Here is a 21,821-nt window from a genome sequence, read left to right on the forward strand (position 1 = left end):
ATGTAAACATCTGCTTTTTATTCAACGTGGACTGGTGATTTCCCACTATTTTCAGACAATTTAAAGACTTAAAGATGAATCACTCCATTGGTAAATAGTCAACAGATCAATTGATAATAAATATAATACTGTAGGTAGTTGCAACTCTACTACACCACGTGGCAAAATAAGTCAACACTCAAACATTACACTCATATGACAGTGATTGTTGGACATCCTCTTCCAAAACCATGGGCATTGATCTGCTGATCAGCCTCCACTTTTCTGGGAACGTTCAGGGGGGGATGCGTGGGATTTGCTCAATAGTGTTTTAAGCCCCCAACGTCAACTTCAAGGCAGCGCTGCGACCGTCGACTTCAAGGCACCTAACCCTAACCTTAACCCTAACCCTAACCATTGCCTTATCCTAGTGCTGCCTGGAAGACGTCGTTGGGGGCTTAAAACGCCAAACACCGTGGAATTTCCACCTTTCTGGTCTACATATCCCTGCCTCTGCTGAAAAATTAATAATTATAATAATGTATCTCCCCCATCTCAAAGTAATCAGTGCTACTTCACCAATAGACCACTATATACCTAAAATAGAAGGTTTTTTTAAAGCGCTGTAACTTGAACTGTAATAGTGCCATAGAACGATAAAATCCGAGCAGCAGTTGCTGGTTGTATTTAGCCGCTACAGAGCTCCGGGACTCCGGCCACCAGCGACAGTTGTTTAGCCGCCAATAAGTGACTGTGATGGTAGTGGAGTTTAGCCAGAACAGGCGATTGTATGCGGCAATGACCGTTAAGTTTAGGAAAAGGATCGTGATTTTGATAAAAACATTCCTGAGGAATCAACGAGCATTTCCTGGGTGAAAGTATTTTGTTTTCGCCGCGAAGTGAACGCCGTTCCCCAGCTTGAAAGCGCTGTGTTTTATGTTGACACCTCGTTGTGCTATTTAATTTTGAGATTATTTTCCATTGAATATTTAAGTGTTTTGGCATGCCTGGCAGAGTGCTGCTATATCCATGGTATTGAAAGGGGGATTCCGTTCTTGCATGTTTAGTTTTGTTGGGCAAGATCAGAAAACATCCCCCCTCTCTTCAGTAGCTATTATGCAGCTCGTTCAGCAGCACATCTGGCCTGGTGTGAAGGTGTGCTAGATATCGTCTTCCCAGTCATTAGTGCTTCAGGACAGGCGCTAATGAAGTGGCTAGCCTGCTGCGTCCCTGCAGGCCTGGTTAAAAGCTTCTACAGTTTTTAATGTTGCTGAACTTTTTTTTATTTTACAATCTAGTTCATCTCTCACCTGTCTGTCTCTGCCTGTTTTCCTCATATTGTTGCAGCAGGCTTATCATCATCTCTCTCATCCTCTCAGCAAGCCTTCTCCATCCCTGTTTTTTTTTTTCTCCCATCCGTCAGCTTATGGCCGCATTGATCACTGAAGGTGTGTAAGATGCAGTGCAAGCTGTCTGCTGTCTTAAGTCACTCACACAGAGATGAATGGTAATCAATGCAATGTGCGGTGGAAGAAACGCATCAAAACCTACCATGTCATCCTCATTTAGGATGTGTGTCATCTTTGTTCAATACGCACCTGAACATGCACATTCAGTGATATTATAGCCGCTCTACCAGACAGTAGCAACAGTGCAGTGAGTCACCTACTTGTCGCTGAATGATTGGTGGCGTTTTAATGACTTTGCTGCTTTCATCACACACCTGAGGTTAATATCATGTCATCTACATTCAGGAAGTTGGGGAAGTGTCTATATTTTAATCCAAAATACTAGGGCTGCCACCTCTTAGTCGATTAGTCGACTAATCGGTCGTTTTGGTCTTAGTCGACTAAGATTTCTTTAGTTGATGACGCATTTATTATGCTTATTCATGCTTAATTACTCATTTCCAAGAAACTTATGAGCACATTTCTGGTAAACACAAGATTTAAAGTGGTGCTTTTGCAGGATTAATTGTGGAGAAACTCAGTTTTACAGATGGTTCATTAACTACATTTATATTGTGCTTTTCTAGTCTTAACCACCTCTCAAAGAGCACAGCTGTCGATTACATCAACTAATCGATTAATCGACAAAATCATATAAGTGTTAGTCGACTAAGAATTTCTTTAGTCGAGGACAGCCCTACAAAATACATTATTGTGGCTGAAGCAGGGACTGTTTTGAAACTCTCTCCCTCGTCAAGGACACTCCAGCATACATGATTTTATTTGGCAGGCTCTTTCAATTCAAGAAACAATAGCATTTAGCATTATCTTTTTATTTTTATTTTTTTACAAAGTCTGTCACAATGCCTTCTTACTGTCTTCTAGGTCTGAATTCCATGCATGCTTAAGATTAGTCAAATAATTGTAATTGTAGGTTACATTTGCCTAACTAAACATTATTAGGGCTTACTAAAAAAACATTGCTAGCAACATTAGAGCTAGAAAAAATACATCAGCCCTGCATTCCAATACCCATACTACCATACTATTTAGTATGCCATAAAAAGATGTAGTATGTCCCAATACATAGTATGTCCCAATACATAGTATGTCCCAATACATAGTATGTCGTATACATATGCCAAAAATACCAGGATGTCCTACTGCGTTTTTTTGCGATATGCAAGCCAGCATGTTTTTTTGACTATTCTTACCCATAATCCTTTCCGCAACATATAGGAGCAAGAGGGTCAAAGGTCAAAGCGCAATGTTATGCAGAAGTAGTATGTCCCAATTTAATGTATATTGCATGCAAGAGTATGTACTTTGTAAGGGCAGCTGCAGTAGGTATTAAAACTGAAAAGAAAAAGTATGCGATCTGGAACTCAGCCGTTATGTTGGAGCAGGTCTTGCCGGACACTGGTACTCTCTCCATTGAAAAAGAATATTTGCTCTGCTATCCGTCTAGACCTCAAATATAATATTTACCCCCCCACCCCCCACCCACGACCCCCCACCGCCCACCCGCCCTCTCCCTTTTTCAAACTACAATTTTTGTGGGAAAGAAAAGTGTTATATTTGGGCTAATACGGTAATAGATGAGAGTTTTCAATATGCCCATTACTTGCAGCAGCTTTACCAGTCTGCATGTTGATTTTATAGGGTATTAAAACAAGTGGCAACCAATGGAGCCTAGACGCTAGGTTATCAATCTAAGAATTTATAGTATGCCTTGAGGGCTGAATTTGCAATTTGTAGTTTATTGCGGGAAACAAAACCCCTATATGGTCCTTTTAAATCTGAAAATGACAATATTTAATAATCTCTTTCAATCGTCATGCTCCCTTTTCTGTTTTCTATGTCTTGTTCTTTCTCCCTTTCACCTTCTATGTCTGGCTCATTTTTGCGTTTTTCTACCCTGCCTCTTACTCTTTTCTTCTTCTTCGGGGGTTTGATCCATTATAGATCAGTGATGAAGGGGTGATTCCCCAGTCCCGATCCAAGTCCAAGCCTCACCTGCTCAAGTATCAAGTCTGTAGAAGATCAATCTCCATAAGTCAGTCAGACAGCCCTCTGGGGTTACCTTTTCAGCCGAGCAGCTCCACCAAAGACCCTTGAAGCTCGGAGACACTTTCAGTCCGCCGTCTCGGTCGCATTTAGCAGCTCTCATTTGTCTGAATCCGTCTTCTCTCTCAGGGGAAGACAATATTTTCACCCAGTGTGAATTTATTGAAGAGGCGCTTTTTTTTTTTTTTTTTTTTTTGATTTGATCTTTAATCAAAGCGAAGGTGACAGCATGAATGTCATCACACAGCGGGAACAAAAGAGGCCCTGGCTGCTGCAGTATGGCTTGGGTCATTAATGGATGCTAATATAATCTAAAAGTGCAGGACAAAAAGGGAAGCCGCAGAGAAATGAGTTGGAGCCGTGTTTGATGCAGACACCTTTCAGCTTCATTACCCGCCGCTATTACAACTCGTGCCCGTGTGGATCAGTACTCATGTCTCTGGGCCATCATTAATATCACACAGTAGAAGTTTTACAATTAAGAGATTACCGTGGCAGAATAGATCACATTTTACAAGTGCCTTTGAAAAAATAGATTTTTCTTCCCGCTTTCATTTATCCTTTCATCCAATCGCTGTGATTAGGATAAAGTCCTAGGTGACAAAATTCCATGAGGGTGTTAACAGCTGTGAGTGAATGCTAATCTTGGATTATCGCTCTTTCTTTTTTCTTTCTTGAATGTTTTATCTCAAATGTTTCTACTTTGTGCTGCGTGAATTTTGAATTGAATTTGGATTTCCGCGTTCTGGTGTTCAGTTACAACATCATAGACTGTATCAAATAAAGACCTAGTCTGCGTGACGTCACCCATAGGTTTCTGAAGAGCCAAAATTGATGGTGAACCGCAGTTTTTGGCACTACTGCTATTAGTGCTACTACTATTGATTAGTGATCTTTATTAGTGCGTCTTGCGGTGTTGTACTGGTAATATCACCAGTTGCTATAAGTGATGCTAACCAGTAGGAATGATTGCCAAAAATTCCAAATTAAGGTTGCAAAAGAAAATGTTTCTTTTCACCGACTTGTATGTAGGTAACTGTGACAAAATCTCTGGCAAAATCTCTTAAACAGTAATGCAAATAGAGCACTCCGTGTTCTTGACCCAGATCTGACGAGAGAGATGCGATGATCATTATTCCACACTGTGTATGATGTTTTAATGGGGGGTTGTCAGGGAATCACAGGTGTAAAACAGGCCGCCTATGATGCAGATCGAAACTGATGTGCACTGCTAGATTCACATTACATATAATGTGAGAGACAGTAAGACCTAATGGGCCGCTCCAGAGTCAGATGTTAATGCAGCATAGAGGACACAGGACATGACATCAAGCAAATACAACAGGGAGGCTAATGCAGCATCGCATCAGAGACGCATCAGACGGACAGGATGAGTCACGATGAGACAGCTGGGGCTCAGCAGACTGGAAGGGAAACTATTGCAATGCTCACACTATTACGGAATTATTATTAGCATTAGATATTTGGGTTACACTTTACTTGAAGGTAGCTACATAAGAGTGACATGACACTGTCATGAACGTGTCATAAACATTATGAACAAGTCATAAACGTTTATGACATAATGCTTCTTTTAGTAAGTGTCATTCGGTTTTTGTCATGACAAGTTAGGGTTAGGGTTAGGGTTCATGTGTCATGTGTTCATGACAGTGTCATGTCACTCTTATGCAGATACCTTCAAGTAAAGTGTTAGCGATATTTGTATACATACTAGGGCTGCACAATATATGTTTTTTTTATCGTCATCGCAAAATCAACTGGCGCAATATACACATCTCGAAAGGCTGCGACAGAACGCAAAAGACACTCCGAGATTTATTTTTAGTTTTTGTTTATTTTTGCAAAAGAAAATGTCCTTATGATCTAACTGTCATGCTTTTTTTATAGTGGTGCCTTTTATATTCAATTTAATGTTCAATTTGTTCAACATACGAGTGTTGGAAATGATTTCCTTTCGTTTGTTTCAAATTCAACAAGCAGTGTGTTGTATTTAAAGGAATACAGAAATGCAGAACTGAGTACACTTTAATAGCTCTTTATTTATCGCAAGTAATATCGTTATCGCAATATTCTACAATGTTTCTGCATATTTTCCTCATATTGTGCAGCCCTAATACACACTTGACACTGATTCATACTGCAAAACGACAAAGCAAGCATTGCATTTATTGGGGGGGGGGGGGCATTTTCAGTATTTATCTCAATGAAATCCGAAAAGAGACTTTTATTTTAAACTTTCTTTGGGTTTCATGTAGAAGAGGAAAATGAAACTGTATAAAGAAGCAACAGGAAAGAGGAAGAGAAGTGAAAGGGGCGCCAGAAGACTTTTTCACACACTGGACAGCAATTTTCTGGCCGTCCAGAAAGTGCTTTCCATGCACTGTTGTACCCTGAGGGTTGGACTGTGCATCGGTGGCAACGCGCCAGTGTGCAGCAGAACGATGCCATCATCACCCTGCTGCCTACTTGATGTAACTCGGTGCAGGGTGGCGATGTGCAACATGCTATTGAAAACCAAATCAATCAACACCCGCTGTGATTATTTCTTCCCTTTTTTTTTTTTTTTTTTTTTCCTTCTCTTTGATCTTTCTTCCTCTTTTGTCCGAACTAAACTGTAGGGACTCTCTGTTGAAGTTTAAGACATCATCTTTCCTGCGTGTCTGAGCAAGGGTTCGGATGCCAAGACAGCAACGACTGGCCTCATTATGTCTGTGTGTTCTTAATGACCTCCTTTCAGAGAAGCTAATTAAGCCCTGTAGTATGTGGGCAAATCTGTAGTCCAAAATAACATCAAGATTGGGGCTGACAGGAAGCAAAGAACAGGGAAAGAAACCCACTCATGCTTTCACACATAGATTTTCAATTGGTGGTCCTGTGCAGCCGTTTCCTTTTTGTTTCTTGTTTGATCTTTAAAAAGAACTGTGTTGAGTTATTTTTATATATATATCAAACTTTTATTCTAGTATAGGCTGACACATATTCTATATATTGGACTGTACGTGTCATCTAAATCTAACGAGTTTTCCAAGTAACTCCTCAGTCACATTAGCTACAAGAGACAGCAAAAAAGCGGCAGGCTGCCATTCATTTTCAATGGGAGTGGCCATAAAGCCAGCGACAAGCGACGAGCTTGCTGCTGCCACGAGCAAGGCGGGGCCAAAATAGACAAGAAGTCTATTTCATGCAAATGCTGAGCGATGCAACAAAGCGACTGCCAATCGGAGTGAAGGCAGTGTGAGGGTAGTGTGACGTATGTATGTTGGTTGCTTGAGTCGAAGACAATCATTTAAGATGGCGGAAACGCTTCAGGACATTGTATTTCTGTATATATCTGATATGTCTGGCATTTTATCTCATATATTTTGTTACCCCTAACAAGAAACAAATACTTTCAAATCCAAAAACATCGTTCATGTGACTTGACAATACCTCTGAAGTGACTTGTGACCTCTTGCAGATACTAGGCAATAGCATGCTACTATCGATACAGAAGCGTCACCATGTCCAACGTTCACAGAAACAAATCGATCAAACTTTAGTTCCGCAAAGCTGTGAGAAAATGGAGGAAAACATTATTTTAGTGGTGTCCATGTTCCTGGTCCTGTACAATCTAACCTTAGATTTGGTCATTCATACGTATATCTATGGGTCTATCCACAAAGTAAACAGAGGGGACGTGCTTGAAGGTAGCACCAGAGAATTTCTGTTTACTTTTGCCAAGCAACCAGGAGTAGGCTAGGCACGCCCAGGAACGCCCATCAAGCGAGTGTGTGTCGCTGTTTTTTGTAGCTAATGTGACTGTAGGGTTGACACCAACTGACATCCCGGCCTGTGACCCGCTGTGACCTGTCAAAGTGGCACCCAAAGTCCCAGTGTCCCCTGTGCTGCTTCCCCCTGGGATTACCCGGGATTCACCGCACATGCTAAAGCTTTCTGGACTCTGGAGTCCAGAAATGTTGACTGCCATCTCCAACCTTTGCACTGAAATACACAGCGTCCTCACGTGCCTTCCATCAAACACTCCAATCATAATCATTTGGACACTAAAGCAATATGCAACAACTTATGAGCGTGAGTGAACATTTCTTCCTTCTCATGCTTTCATTTGTCCCATGATGCTTCAGTTTAACATACAAAAACAGCTCCCCTCCTCCTGACAACAGCTTTGCTGTTTACACAAATCGTTGAAAATATTTTTGGAGACAATGAGCTCCATGTGGGGTTATTTTGAGGTAAATTATGTGAATTCAGGTGAGGCTGCTGATGCATTTCATTTTGACAGCATGAGAACAATTGGTTGAGAATATGTTTGAAAAATCCAGTGAAATCCTTCGAAAAACAAATATATTTTTATGTTTTCAAAGAGCAGATCTGTTGGGTCTGATTTCTTTTGAGAATATGTTCTGTGCTGTCTGTGCAGTGCAGGGGTTTGTTCATAACGCATGCATACGTCCGTATCACAGAGCTCTTGGATGAGCCTCAATGTCAACCGAGAGGGCTAAACATGCTGACGCGAGTGTCTAAAATAGATACATGGTGTCAGTCAACACTCTCACTCGTCACTCTCGGATGCTCGCGGCTGATTAACATGGCTTCATTAATCAGATCGCCCGTGTTCTGTGTTTTTTAACTGACTCTTGCTCGCTGCACTTGTTGGCAGGGCAAAGTGTGGCGTCAGTTGCAGGATAATTCTTGCTACACTCAGCCCAGTAGTCTGCTTCATACATAGATCCCCTTCCTATGGTGAATAAACATGCATCAGCACTATACTGGACTATACATCTAAAATGGTAAAATAAAGGTTAAAAAAAAAAAAAACATCTGCTCATTGCACATAATACATATACTTTGCACATTCTGCACTCAACCATTCAGCCTCTTTTTTATTTTCTAATGCAACAGTTATTTTGTGTGTGTGTGTGTATATATATATATATATATATATATATATATATATATATTCTGTATATATATATATATATATATATATATATATATATATGTATATATATATATATATATATTCTGTATATACAGTATGTTTGTTTATGTTTGCTCCATTCACCAAGGCAAATTCCACATAAGTGTATTTATTGTGGCAATGAACCTTTTTCTGATTCTGATTCTGAAGAAGTAAACCCTTTTAAAGTTTGAGAATACAGTAAGGGAATTCTCTAAAGGGCCAGCCAGAGGAGAACAGGAGCTTGGTGTTCGACAGCATGTCCTAAGGGACCGGCTTTATCTAAAGCCTTATGGAGAAGATGTACTGAATAAAATGTTTTTTTTTGACAGTTTTTCTTTGCTTTAACGGAGAACATAACAAAACAATATTTAATTTTGGGCATTTTAAAGTGACAGAGAGGAGGAGGGAGTGGCTGCAGCAAAAAAAGAGAGAGTCCTCAGAGAGCAGAAGTAGATAGAGGTTTGTTAGAATGACTAATTTCCCTGATGAAATCTATTCTGTAAGACCTCCTGGAACAGAGAGCTTTATTGCATTGTGGGTTATCATTACACACTCACTATAGATAGCCCTGGAATCCCTTATAGACCTCGCTAGCCTACTTGCATGAGATTGGAGATGATGCCCGCCCCCCCCAGTGGTTTGACATCTGACCTTGTTTATACCTGCGTATGGCCTGCGTCCGACTTTCTCATGCCAATACTGCTCTATAGTTTTTGACAGTCCGAGTTTGCCCTTGAAGTGTGGCGGTGGGTTTTTGTTGGCCCCCAAGCTGAGGTAAACCTGCATTATATATTAGCTCAGGGATGCTTAAGATGAAGAAAAAACCGCCATGGTTTGTGGATTTATCCTTCAGCAGGTTTCACTGTTAATCCTGACCACGTTCCCCACTGTACTCTGCCCCTGCCCTGTCCTTGAATGTAGAGGGATGTTTGTGTGTTTAAGTAGGTGTGTGTGTGTGTGTGTGTGTGTGTGTGTGTGTGTGTGTTTGTCTGCACTGGAATCCAGCAGGACAGGAATCCAAGCGCTCCCACAGCGGGACCTGGGTAGTTCTATCTATAGTCCCAGTTATTACGTTGTCTTTCCAGCCCTTTACAATCAATTCTACCCGCCTTCTCTCTCACTCCCTACAACGCCCCCAAAAGACTGGCTGTCAGAATGAGTAGGAAACGGGGGGGGGGGGAATTATACAGTAGAGGCAGTGAAACAAAGAGAGAGAGATACATGTAAACAAAGAGAGTGAGAAACAGTCAGAAAAATGACATGACACCAATCAGTGCAATTAGATGTAAAGGGTGATATTCGGTGATAAGTCTTTAATTGACGTGATGAAGAAGGAAGATGGATGCAAAGATTGCATGATAAACGTTGCACTGATTTGATGAATATAAAGACAGTCTGATGAAGAGCAAATTTGAGACTAGAAACTGAACAAAACTAGTGCTGAAATGAAGAATCACTTAGATGAATTTCAGAATTCGGTGCTGATTATGGTTTTTGACTTTTGGGTTTTTCTGGGAAATCGTGAGAGGCATTTTCACTGTCCTCTGACATTTTACAAATTAATCTGGAAAAAAAAAGACATGAATTTAAAAACAAAATGTTAGTTGCAGCTCTCATCTAATAAACATGTATGTATAACATTTAGTTTGTGTGTATCCATCCATCATGAGAAGAGTAAGCAACAAACAGGCGAACATTGGACCATTTACAGAGACAGAGCAGAGTCCAAATGCTGCTGGTACTCCACAGACATGCACACAAGCACACACGCAAGCACACACACACACACACACACACACACACACACACACACACACACACACACACACACACACACACACACACACCAAACCCTCCTATCCTCAGCAGCATCTATCAGACAGACACACACACACTGCTTGCCCCTTTACCCCTGATACACTCGTTCTCCTCATCCGTCCTCCTACACCTTAATGAGGAAGCTCATTATGGACAAACAAGCCGCCGCTCTTCTGAATAAACAACTAGGACAGCTCTGCTGTTCAGCTGAGCGCCGAGCGCTGAGCTGCCGGCTGAATATTTTATTGATTCTGCAAGTCCAGCTGTTGATCTGTCTTGTGTACTTGTGTCATTAATATAGTGTGTGTGGAACAAAGCCCTGTGTCCTCTGAGTTCATCAGGTTGCAGTAGTTGTTAAGTGTTTGCTTGACCGTGCTGCTTCTGCTTGCAGGTCGAGGCCATGTGTTTACATTTAAAGTTTATGATCTTTGTGTGTGTGTGTGTGTGTGTGTGTGTGTGTGTGTGTGTGTGTGTGTGTGTGTCTGTGTCGCTTTTCTCTGTGCACTGCACTGCAGATTATCTGTGTGGACTAAGAGTAACTAGGTACATTAACAGCAATATCCATAGAGATTAGTACGAATTTTAAATATGTAACAATATATGTACATTACATAATAGGCATTCTTTGTAATTATGTTATTATTGTCTTTAACATGGTGCTGCATGATTGCAGAATAAGGAGTAAAGGGCAGAAAAAAAACACACTTCCTCTGTAGACAGGAGTTTAAATGAAATTACCCAGTAACATATTGTTAGAATTTTTTGTGATACAAAGATGGGAAACAGTTCCATGTTCTATCCTAACATTTCACTGCCGTTCATTCTGCGGGATATCGACAGTGATAACTGCTACTACTTGACTTGCCAACAAATAGCTGGGGAAACTGAGCCGTCGTTAACAAAATTAGTTTCACCTGTGTTTCCCCATGTCCAAGTGAAAATGTCCAAGTGAAAAAGATCTAAAGGCCCTGCACACCCACACAGGTGTTTTCAATGACTCTGGCTGATTAGTCAGGTTAGTTGGGCGGAGCTATGCTTGTAATTACATGAGGTCACAACACTAATGGACCAATGAGGCAGACAACAGGGTACTGTAAGTTGTCCTGCCCTAATAGGTGCAACAAACTAAGGGGCCATCCACACGGAAACACTTTTTGGTGTAAATGCACATGTTTTCGGTGTTTCCTCTATGTTGATTTTGTAGTGGCGGCCCACCATGGCAAAATTTCTGCCACCACGGTATCAGAAATAGGGGTGTACAAAAAATGTAGTTGCGGTTGCCTTTTAAATCCTGCCGACATAATGCACCCCCCGTTGGCTGCCGCTCACATTGCAGTTTAACAAGTAGAACTATTCAGAGGTTATTGGGCCCGTCCAGTTTAACTCCACATACTGTTGTGTTGATGTAGTTTATTGTCAAAACGTTCGCTTTCTTCCGAGTCCACTATTAAACGAACAGCTCCACTAAAAACGTCACCGCGGTGGGTCCGTTCTAAGTGTAGACCTGTTGTAGATGTTAAGTGCCCTAAAGTTCCTCAAAAAATACAGTTCAATCACAACTGAAAATATGCCTCATTGTGTGTGAATAGAGGTGATTAAATATATTTGTTTGTGTTGCAACGAAGTGACAGTTCCGTTTCATACATAAAACATTTGGTGGCAGGGCGCGGGTGGGGTTGTTGTTGTTGTTCAGACAGACCCCCACCCCCCCACTGCTAAAAAAAATCCTAAAGGAAACACGGCTGTTGTGCATCGTTTTGGCCGATCGTCCAAACGAATCCTGCAAATGCACTGCCTGAAGACGCACCTTCGAAAACGCCGCCCTCGTGTCTTCGTTTGGACGCGGAGCCGCATACTTGCGTATCAATGATGTCATCACCACACCCCTCGACCTCTAGCCTTCGACCTCATACCCCGCGACGACGTCTCATAACAACAACAACGGCGGACTACTTGCTTGTGTTCTGGTTTCCTTGCACTATACATTTTCGTCGTCTTCTTCTTGTGTTTGGTTTCTTCTTCTACGGTCTGTTTGTATACAGCGCGAAAGCTTTATGCGCATGCTCCGCCTCTTCTTCTCCGTTTTTGGTGAATTTCTAAGTCATTTACAAATGGATCCGTTGGGACGCAAACATTCTTGAAACAATGCCAGGGAAGACGGGGAAAAAAAAGATTGTTTTGGTACGTGTGGACGTGGCCTAACAAGAGAGTGAAGGAGATTTCAGACACAGAAGAGGTCTAATCATGCAAGTGAAAACACCAGTGTGGATATACTGTGGGTGTGTAGGGGGTCTTACGAATATTCTTACTTATTGAAATTCACTTTTTGTGTCTGTTTCTTCATGCAGGAGTACCCAGAATTTCAGAAATACATTTATTCTGGTACCTTTGATACACTTGAAGTCCTGGGTTAAAATACAGTGAGTCTTATTTTGTGCTTTTTCCAAGTAAGAATACTTGTTCTTTCATAATGGTTGTCATCTTCAAACCTAACTCAGCGCATTTGACAAGCAACAATAATTCCTATTTTCCTCTGGGGCCCATGGACACAAACATGTGAATGAACAATGACATGAAAGTAATTACCTAAGCGTATGTGCATATTTATGCAGTTACTCTTGTGAGCTGAATACATGAGCTTCTCAGGCCGAGGTGTGCTGAAACCGAGGTCTAGCTAGCTAATGAAGTTTCCCCCACTAATATAATTAATTACAGCACTTATCCGAACCAGACAAAACCCAGCTCGATGGATTATATTAGGATGCACCATCGTGGCCCTGGTTGGCCAACTGGGAAATGGATCATGATTATCTCGCGGTTAGAACAACAGAGACGCACACAGGCCCATCGCCTCATATCAGATCAATTAGCTGCAAGGCTCTCTCCCCTGCAATACTCCATATCATGATGGCAGCACCATTCAGACTGCATAAAAAAGAGGCTACATATGTAGTGTGCTTTTATTTAGATTTGGGATGAAAGGAATTGCCATTTCTAAATGTCTAGACAGAAAATCAATACAGAATAGGACCTGTAAATCCTATTCTGTTGTCCTCTTTGATTTAATAAAAGGGGCAATAGAAAAACATGAGTAGACATGAAACAATGTGGATTTGCTCTAGAAGGCGCAAGTTGAAGTGAAGCCCATCAGTGCGAGGTAAAAATGTTTCAACTCGAGCTTCTTATTATTTGAATGTACAGATGGCGAGAAGAATATGGAGAGACACTGCAGGAAAAATAACATAAAGAAGTGTTCTTAGTAGAGATCAATCTAAGTCTGGGCGGACGTCTGTACATGTGTTACATTATCTCTTTGTGTAGTCTGAATAAACATGGACTACGCAGTGAAATTAGTCCAAATTAATATAGCTAAAAAAAATACTTCACCTCCAGTCTGTACCTTAATAGTCTCGCATTGCCAGACCTATCTCCACAGCGCTGCAGAGTAAGGTCTGGCCCCTCGACACATACACCCCTGGATAGGAGGAAAAAAATGCTCTGGGTTGTTTCAGGATTTCTTTAAACCAATACAATTGTCTTGGGCGGGGCTAAGCTCTGTTCGCAAAGACAGTGGGTCTGCAAAATGGTCTCAGGAAGGAACTTGGTTACAACCATTCCCCGAAAGAACCAAGCAGGTCTTGTTGCACAATCCAATTTCTCTTAAAAAATTGTGATTGTCAGCACGTAGCTTGCTAACTCGAAGGTGGTTGTTGTTTCCCCAAACAAACAGAGTTCTGTGAGGCGAGGGACATCTGACGGAACATCTGGCGCGATTATCCAGTAAATAGAGATCGAGACTAGCACCTCAATAAGCTTCTACCTCCTAACTTACCATTTGAATTTGTGTTTTTGGTGTCACAGACAACCAATGTGCTGACAGTACAGACATCAGCTAGCTACCATTGTATGCACTGACCATGTGTGACAGCTCAGACTCAGATTCCAGTTTTTCCATTATTTTCCTCCAGTTCCTCTTTTTTTTGTCCTTGTGTTTGTATGCTCATGAAGTTAAGCTGTACAGCTTAGCGATATGCGCATATTTCTTGCTAAAAATTTGTGAATAGAGTGAATTTGTGTCTTTTCATGCCTTCTTGCATCTCTTCATTGCCTCTGTATGCAGTTGCTGCACCTGTAAAATCCACTTTTTTCCTTAAAGGTCCTATGACATGCTGCTTTTTGGATGCTTTTATATAGGCCTTAGTGGTTCCCTAATATTGTATCTGAAGTCTCTTTTATATAGGCCTTAGTGGTTCCCTAATACTGTATCTGAAGTCTCTTTTATATAGGCCTTAGTGGTCCCCTAATACTGTATCTGAAGTCTCTTTCCCGAAATTCAGCCTTGGTGCAGAATTACAGCCACTAGAGCCAGTCCCACAATGAGCTTTACTTAGGATGTGCCATTTCTGTGTCTGTAGTTATTGAGGAGGAGAGGGGGGGCAAGGTGGAGGGTGGGGGTGTGGCCTTGACCAGCTGCCACTTTGCTTGTTTGCAAGCCATGATGTTTCTCATGGGTGCGCCAAATTCTCTTGGCGGGCAAAGCAGAGAAAGGGGAGGTAACCTTTCCCCTTATGACGTCATAAAGGGAAGATTCCAGATCGGCGACACAATATTCTCAACATAGCCATACTGAGAAATACAGAGAGAGTTGTGTGGAGCTGATAGTCTTATGTAGCTTTGTAGCAACTCATTTGGCAATTACGTGAATATAACGGATGTTCATTAATATGAAAAAGTTACGCACTAAAGCTTTAAAGCAGTTGTTCTCCATCAGTATTTTAGTCACATCCCGCTGCTCACATATCCCTTGCCAGTTACGGTAGTATAGTCTGTAACACCCAGCAGCTCTGACATGACAGCTTATGAAGTGCAATATTCGGAGGGTTAATACTTCTAACAGTATATGGCTTAGCAACCAACAGCAGCTTCTACATGGTGGCAACCAGAGCCTGTCTGGGAAAAATGCAATACCTTCCTTTTCTCCCTCGGGGGGGGTGGGGGAGAGAGAGAGGCACCAGCATCTTTATCTCCCACTGGCTGACACTCTCCATATTCCTTCACTAAATTACTTCCACTGCTTCTGTGATGGAGAAGTAAAAGAAAACGATACGTCTGGAGGTGGCGTGAATATGGAATTTATATACTGTATAAATGGCAGTTTCGTATTGGATCCTTTCAAGCAGAGCCTTCTGACAGACTGGAGAAATGACTCTTTAGGGTCCTGTGAGAGGCGATAGGAGGAGAGGGGTCTGCAGAGGAGAGTAAATGAAAAAGAGCGCAGCGCACACCTACTGTTTTCATCATCTGTTACTTTGTCATACAGCTCACTTCTGTGTTTCGGTTCAATACGTGCGGTATACTGACAAGGGGGTTTAAAGATCAGTAAACAAATATTCCCAACGGGCCATCATTCGAACCGTAGCTACTGTAGGACTAGTAAAGGGAAATATGTCCATTTATCAAACATCTAGACAGGATAGGAACTTTATGAGAAATATAGAGTGCGGAAATATATGTGAATATGAATCAAGCCCTCTCTAAAACAGTGGCAACAGAAACTGTACAAATAACGTTCATCACAGTTAGATGTGTTGCAGAAATGTTGTATTAGACTGCAATAGTTTTAGCAAAGTGTACCTAATATTCTGGCAAGTGAGTGTTTTTTAATCAAATCACAAACCAGCTTTACCGTTTTTCTAATTGGATTTTTGAGGTTACAGTATCTGCTGAATATGTGTTTTTCAAGATGAAATGTTTAAAGCAAATTGAATTGAAATCTAATGAAATGACTAAATATATGTATGACTCAAAGCCAAAGTCAAAATATGTATATAATATAATGTAATATGTAAGTATGTAACATATTAAATAAGATGGCTCTATTCACTCACCCCCTAAACTGATGATGCTGTCATTAGCCTATCCATGCCAGGAAGAACTACTGTACAGTATTTCCTGGTATCAAAGTTATACTTTAGTTTTCCTGGTTTCAAAGTCCATCTTTAGCTGACCTGGGTCAGAATGATTTAAAGTCTTATATCAGACATTAGTCTTTTCTTCCTATTTCCCTGGCTGTAATTCATCATCGAGTGAAGTGTTCTGGGTATGAACAGACATTCTATGAGCAGCTTTTGAGCACCTACACCGACCAAAAGTGTATACAATATGCACACAAATAAAGTAAAGTAAAAATAATTGTAGACTATTATAGTAGTCTTACATAGTTTTATTTTTGCTGTTCGAGTCGGCTTCGAATTTGCATATTCTGCGTTGTTATTTTAAGTCATCATCACACACACTTCCCACACAAACACCAAAATAACCTGGAAAACAATGCAGTTTTGGAAATTGATATTAATAAACAACAATCAGTGTGATATTTCTCTTTTATATTCTTTCTCGTCTTCAGACAGCCGCTCAGTGATTTTAGATTCATGGCTTGTTGCATCCTTAGGTTGTTGCAGCTTAAATCATTCAGCCATATGCAATGAAAAACAGTATTTCCCTTCTGTGCATGCCCAGAAGCACGCCTAAAAGACTACGCGTGTGACTAAACACATCATGTTCCCATTTGTTTGAATATCAGGTCCTCTGCTCTTTTTTGGGTGGGTTCATACAAAATGAATTGAGCTAATCAGCTTGACGTCACGACAGTAACAATCACTGGCTAACTTTCGGGTGAAAAACTCCTTCCAGACGCATCACCTTTAAGTGTGATAATTGATGTGACCTTGTGCGCATACAAACAACCCAGTTGAGTAGGTGAAATATGAGCAGGATGTTTCAGAGCGAAGCACTTTGTCAAACTGTGTTTTATCTAGCAGAATCCGAGCTTTTGTTTTGGTTTTTAATATTAAAAACAGGCAGCTTTATGCGCTGTGTGGCTTTGGACTGTATGTCTTCAGGGTTTCTCCTCCATGATTCATAAAACATTTTAGGTTTGTTTGTGTCCTGCGGGGCTGAGATGACTTTTTGCTGTAAACATTTTTGATTTAATCCGTATTAGTCCTCATCAACACACACCCTTACCTAATCCAGTAAAATAATCTTTTTTTTGTTTGTTTTTCTTAGATTTTGTTCACTATGGCATTTTACATTTATTTTTGAATGTTCAACAATCTTTGAAGCTCGCTCTCTTTAGACTGAAAAGTGTCACAGGTTATAATTGCAACTATCGTGCACATCTAGAAGATTGCAGGCTCAGGGTCTGATCCTGCAGTCACACAGTGAGCCTCTCAGACGCATCTGCACACATTTATAGATTTGTGAGTGCCAGACTGTTATGTAGGAATGAAAATCATTGAGGTGGTTGGCAGGCAACCAGAACAATCAAAAGTGTATCTCTTGGTGCGTGTGTTTAAGAGAAGCTACAAAGTCTCTACTGCTTGTGTTTGCAGAGGATGTAAACAAACCCAGGAGAGTCTTGTTACTGCAAAAATGAAAAAAACTCAATTTTCACACTCAAAACCCCCCATGTTCACTCAGACTGAGAAACTCTGCTTGACCTCGAGAGGCGGCGGTAATGAGGAAAAGCTGCCTCGTTGCGTTCCCTCAGCCGTCTGTCTGGGCTGGTTACTGCTGGTCACCACCTTCCCGCAGATGCCCACACACACACACACACACACACACACACACACACACACACACACACACACACACACACACACACAGGTGTAGAGGTGCATGCTGTGTGTGCATGCCCCCCCCACCCACTCACATAAATACCAACCAATGTGGCCTGGCAGGCTCCACCTCAGCCTTGAGGGCACCGAAGTAGAAATGTCGTCAACTTGGGGGGAAAATGAGACTCTGCTGGCATCAGATACTGTACTTCTTGTTTAGTCTTCACTTCTTACCTCTTGTGTTTTCTGCCTGTGAATGTGTAAAAACCAGCCTTGTCAGTGTATATCTTTAGTACAGTGGTTCCCAAACATTTTCACTTCAAGGACCCCTAAACTGACACAAATTAGACCACGGACCCCCATTTAATAAGATGTTGTCCCAGGGTCCCCCATCTGATAAAATTTGTGCTTATAGATGTTTTATCACAGAATGTGTAAAACACATGAGCAAAATAGTCATATATATTCTGTCATGTGTTACTTACTTTGTTACTTACGGATGTAATTCTATTGAAAATAAATAATTCCCCTTTTGCTGTGGACCCCCCTGGAACCCCCTCAAGGAACCCTAGGGGTCTTCGGACCCCACTTTAAAAAACACTGCTTTGGTAAACTAGGAGAGGTCAGGCTCTTCCTCATACTTTTTTAGCATTGCTACCATTACTTCTGTCTATACTATGCTTCTTAGGGGTGCACGATTCAGAAAATGTCACGATTCGATATCGATTTTTAGGCTCAAGATTCGATTCAAAATCGATATTCGATCCAAAATCGATTTTCGATTCAAAAACAATTCTGGATTCAAAAAAACGATTCACAGTATGTAAATGTAGTTACTTTTCCCATGTGATTGCAGTAGACATACAATTTAATAAAAATAAAAAAAATAATTAAAAAAATATGAATCGATTTTGAATTGGTAGAGCTTGAATCGTGATACGAATGTGAATCGTTTTTTTTTGCATACCCATAATGCTTTTTTCACACAATGATAAATAATGACTTGTTTCTACAAATTGAGGATATGAGGATAGAATATGTAAACCCCCTCTCACCTCACATGTGGTACTGTCCTTATACGCTACTACAACACGACTCTCCAACACTTGAGGGAATAGCCAAATGTCGCTATACTTCCCCTTCACTGGATACACCAACAAACTTATACCAACAAAAGTAATCTCCCTTCATTTTCCTTCAATTAAACTCAATTATCTCCAGCAGAGACCCACTTCAGGTTTCGTTTAGCGCCTGTATACATTTCTAAGCACCTCCTCGGCATGTGAGAGTCAATCTGAGATTATGTTTGATAATGCTCTGATTAATATTGCATGGCTCATCTCACTTGACTATTAATGTATTCCTGCTCGCTTGTATGGTATCTCTGCCGTCCATCTCTCAGGCGGTTCTGCTTGTTATGCTGTGTGTGTGTGTGCTCAGAGACCACACACAGCAGATAAGAACTCATTCTCAGGCCCCCTGTGAGTGGCAGTGAGGAGACAGCACCCCAGTCTTTCTTATTAAACACTAAAGAAGAGGCAGCTGGGTAGAGTAGACACAATGGTACAGTTATACGTAGACAAAGTCTAACCTGACTTTCACGGATAAGGGGAGGAAGAGTTATGACCAAACATGTCATAAAAACCATATGCAGGCACTCAAGGTTGGTTACAAAAAATAAAAGGCCTTTAATCCATTTGGCCAGACATTTAAAAGTACACCAACGCATGTCGGCTTGAGCCTTCCTCAGGGTGTAGACCCTACACCCTTTTATTTTTTGCAACCAACCTTGAGTGCCAGGATATGTATTTTTTATTACTTTTTTGGTCATAACTCTTCGTCCTCTCCATGAACTTTATTCCCTTTCATGAGCACTGGCGATTAAAAGAATACCAGAAACGCTCCTGACACATTTTTTCTGGACTGACTTTGTCCAAATCTATCAAAAAATATTTGTTGCAATCGGTACATTTTTGATGTTGTGGTTGCAGCATGTACTTTTATCACTGCGGTTGGGAAACAAATATACCCAAACACAGTTACATAATATACTTTCTTTGTTGTTTTACTGGCAAGATTTAGTGGCACCAAACTAGAACTGATTGCCCTGTGTACAGATAGAAATAGGTTTAAAAGTGTAATTAAAACCATCTGTAACCATTATTTCCCATTAATGTTATGCAAATAACTGCATGGCTATAATATAAATTATAAAACAATAACTTAGAACATGATTTGCTATGAAAGATGTTGCATCGTTCCTATCTTTTTCCTATCTTTCTGTCCCTGGCAGTTGTCCTTTGGTGATTATAAATAGTCAAATGTTATCACACACTGTATGAATTACCTCCATTGTGTGGTTACCTACAAACATACATACACATTTACAATCACACCTACGTTGGTTGTTGTAGAAGCAGTTGTTATTCTCTTGAGGGGGGAGGAATAAAGCAGCCATTGTTCAGCTGGAGACAGTCTTAATTATGTTTGTTTCTACTGGACGTGATGGGCGCAGCTCTGCTGCATCTTTGCTTAATGCAGAGCCAGCAGTCTGCATGAGAGCCCATCAGTCCTGAGGGCATTGTTCCGTCGTGTGTCGGGATACCCCCTGTGGATAAGCCAGGGATGTGTGGAGGGAGAAACAAAGCACCGAGATAGACAGAAACACACGCCGAGATGGTCATAGGCCAGACACCCCTTACGGCTGTTTGGGTTCCCTTCCACTCACACAGATGGCTCAGACCACTGACCCACACATTGGATTAGATCACCAAGTTTAAAAAAGTTTTGTGTGTTTTTTTTATACATGCTGCATATCTTCCATTCATTACTCCTTTTACGCCATATCTCTTGGCTCCTTTTCCACATATCAGTGGCAAATATACCAAGTTCCCCATGTTTACAAAGTGGTGGAGGAATGTTTGATAGGGTGAAGGGAGGGAGGGTTTGTCCCGAGACAATCTGCAGGGTCTGGATTTGGACCGGTCCAGGCATTTTTGATGGATCGGTATCAGCCAGATCCATTTATCATGTCATCTTTTTGCACCGCCAGCCATCGAAATCAAACATTTAGGGACTCAGTACTCTCGCATTGCCAGACCTTCCTCTACAGCGCTGTGGAGGAGGGTCTGGCTACTCCATATAGCATTCCGGGATGGGAGAAAAACATGCTCTGGTTTATTGGCATTTCTTTAAACCAATCACAATCGTCATGGGCGGCGCTAAGCTCCGCACGGAGCCGCTGCAAAATAGCCTTGTTTTAGTCGTGCAGCAGAAAACTCAGATTGGACAGATAGTCTAGCTAGCTGTCTGGATTTACCCTGCAGAGATCTGAGGAGCAGTTAACCATAGTCCTCATAAATCCACCAGAGTTTAAAATTCCAATGCAAAGAAAACAGATGGTAATGGACCTCAGCGAAAAGACATGCATTCGGCGGAATTTCCTGCAGCACCGGAGCAATCCCGGAAGTGGAACGTCGTGGAAATAGACTAGGGTGTCAGCTGTTATAAGTAGTCATTTTGCATATAGTCTAGCAACATTTCTCAGGTAAACTAATCCTCTAAAGTGTTTTGGCTGGTTAAATGTAAACAAATGTATTATTTTTATATAAATATATGTGCGTATATGTGAGTTTGTGTTTCAGGTGAATGTGAAACGTGTGCCTTGGAAACTGTCAAAACTCTACATCTTAGTTTTATTCTGTCAAACGAAACACAATGCAATGTTTTTACAATGAAGTCAATTTTTCTTGTACCCCGATCTGAAGTTTTATATTCTGAATAATATGTTTTGTTTGAACTCCAGCTGCTCCCCATCTTCTCCCACTGTGGAGGGCACTACCGTAAGTAGTGGTTTAGATAACCCAGGGTATATTGCCTCTAGAATTATTTCCTTTTTTCCACTGT

General features: G+C 41.1%; 1 protein-coding gene and 1 long non-coding RNA gene across 12 annotated transcripts in view; one reads left to right on the top strand and one right to left on the bottom strand.

Annotated features, from left to right (window-relative positions):
* The window catches only part of vav2 (vav 2 guanine nucleotide exchange factor), a 234,543-nt gene that overhangs the window by 102,897 nt on the left and 109,825 nt on the right, over positions 1–21,821 (top strand). The gene's annotated exons all lie outside the window — the stretch shown is intronic.
* Positions 6,996–21,682, bottom strand: LOC116034783. The gene is made up of 3 exons (XR_004101201.1): positions 21,671–21,682; positions 8,072–8,077; positions 6,996–7,110 (listed from the first exon to the last, which is right to left on the bottom strand). It is a non-coding gene; the product is annotated as an uncharacterized LOC116034783 (long non-coding RNA).

Source organism: Sander lucioperca, chromosome 14 (genome assembly GCF_008315115.2).
Source record: "Sander lucioperca isolate FBNREF2018 chromosome 14, SLUC_FBN_1.2, whole genome shotgun sequence".
NCBI classification, from domain to species: domain Eukaryota; kingdom Metazoa; phylum Chordata; class Actinopteri; order Perciformes; family Percidae; genus Sander; species Sander lucioperca.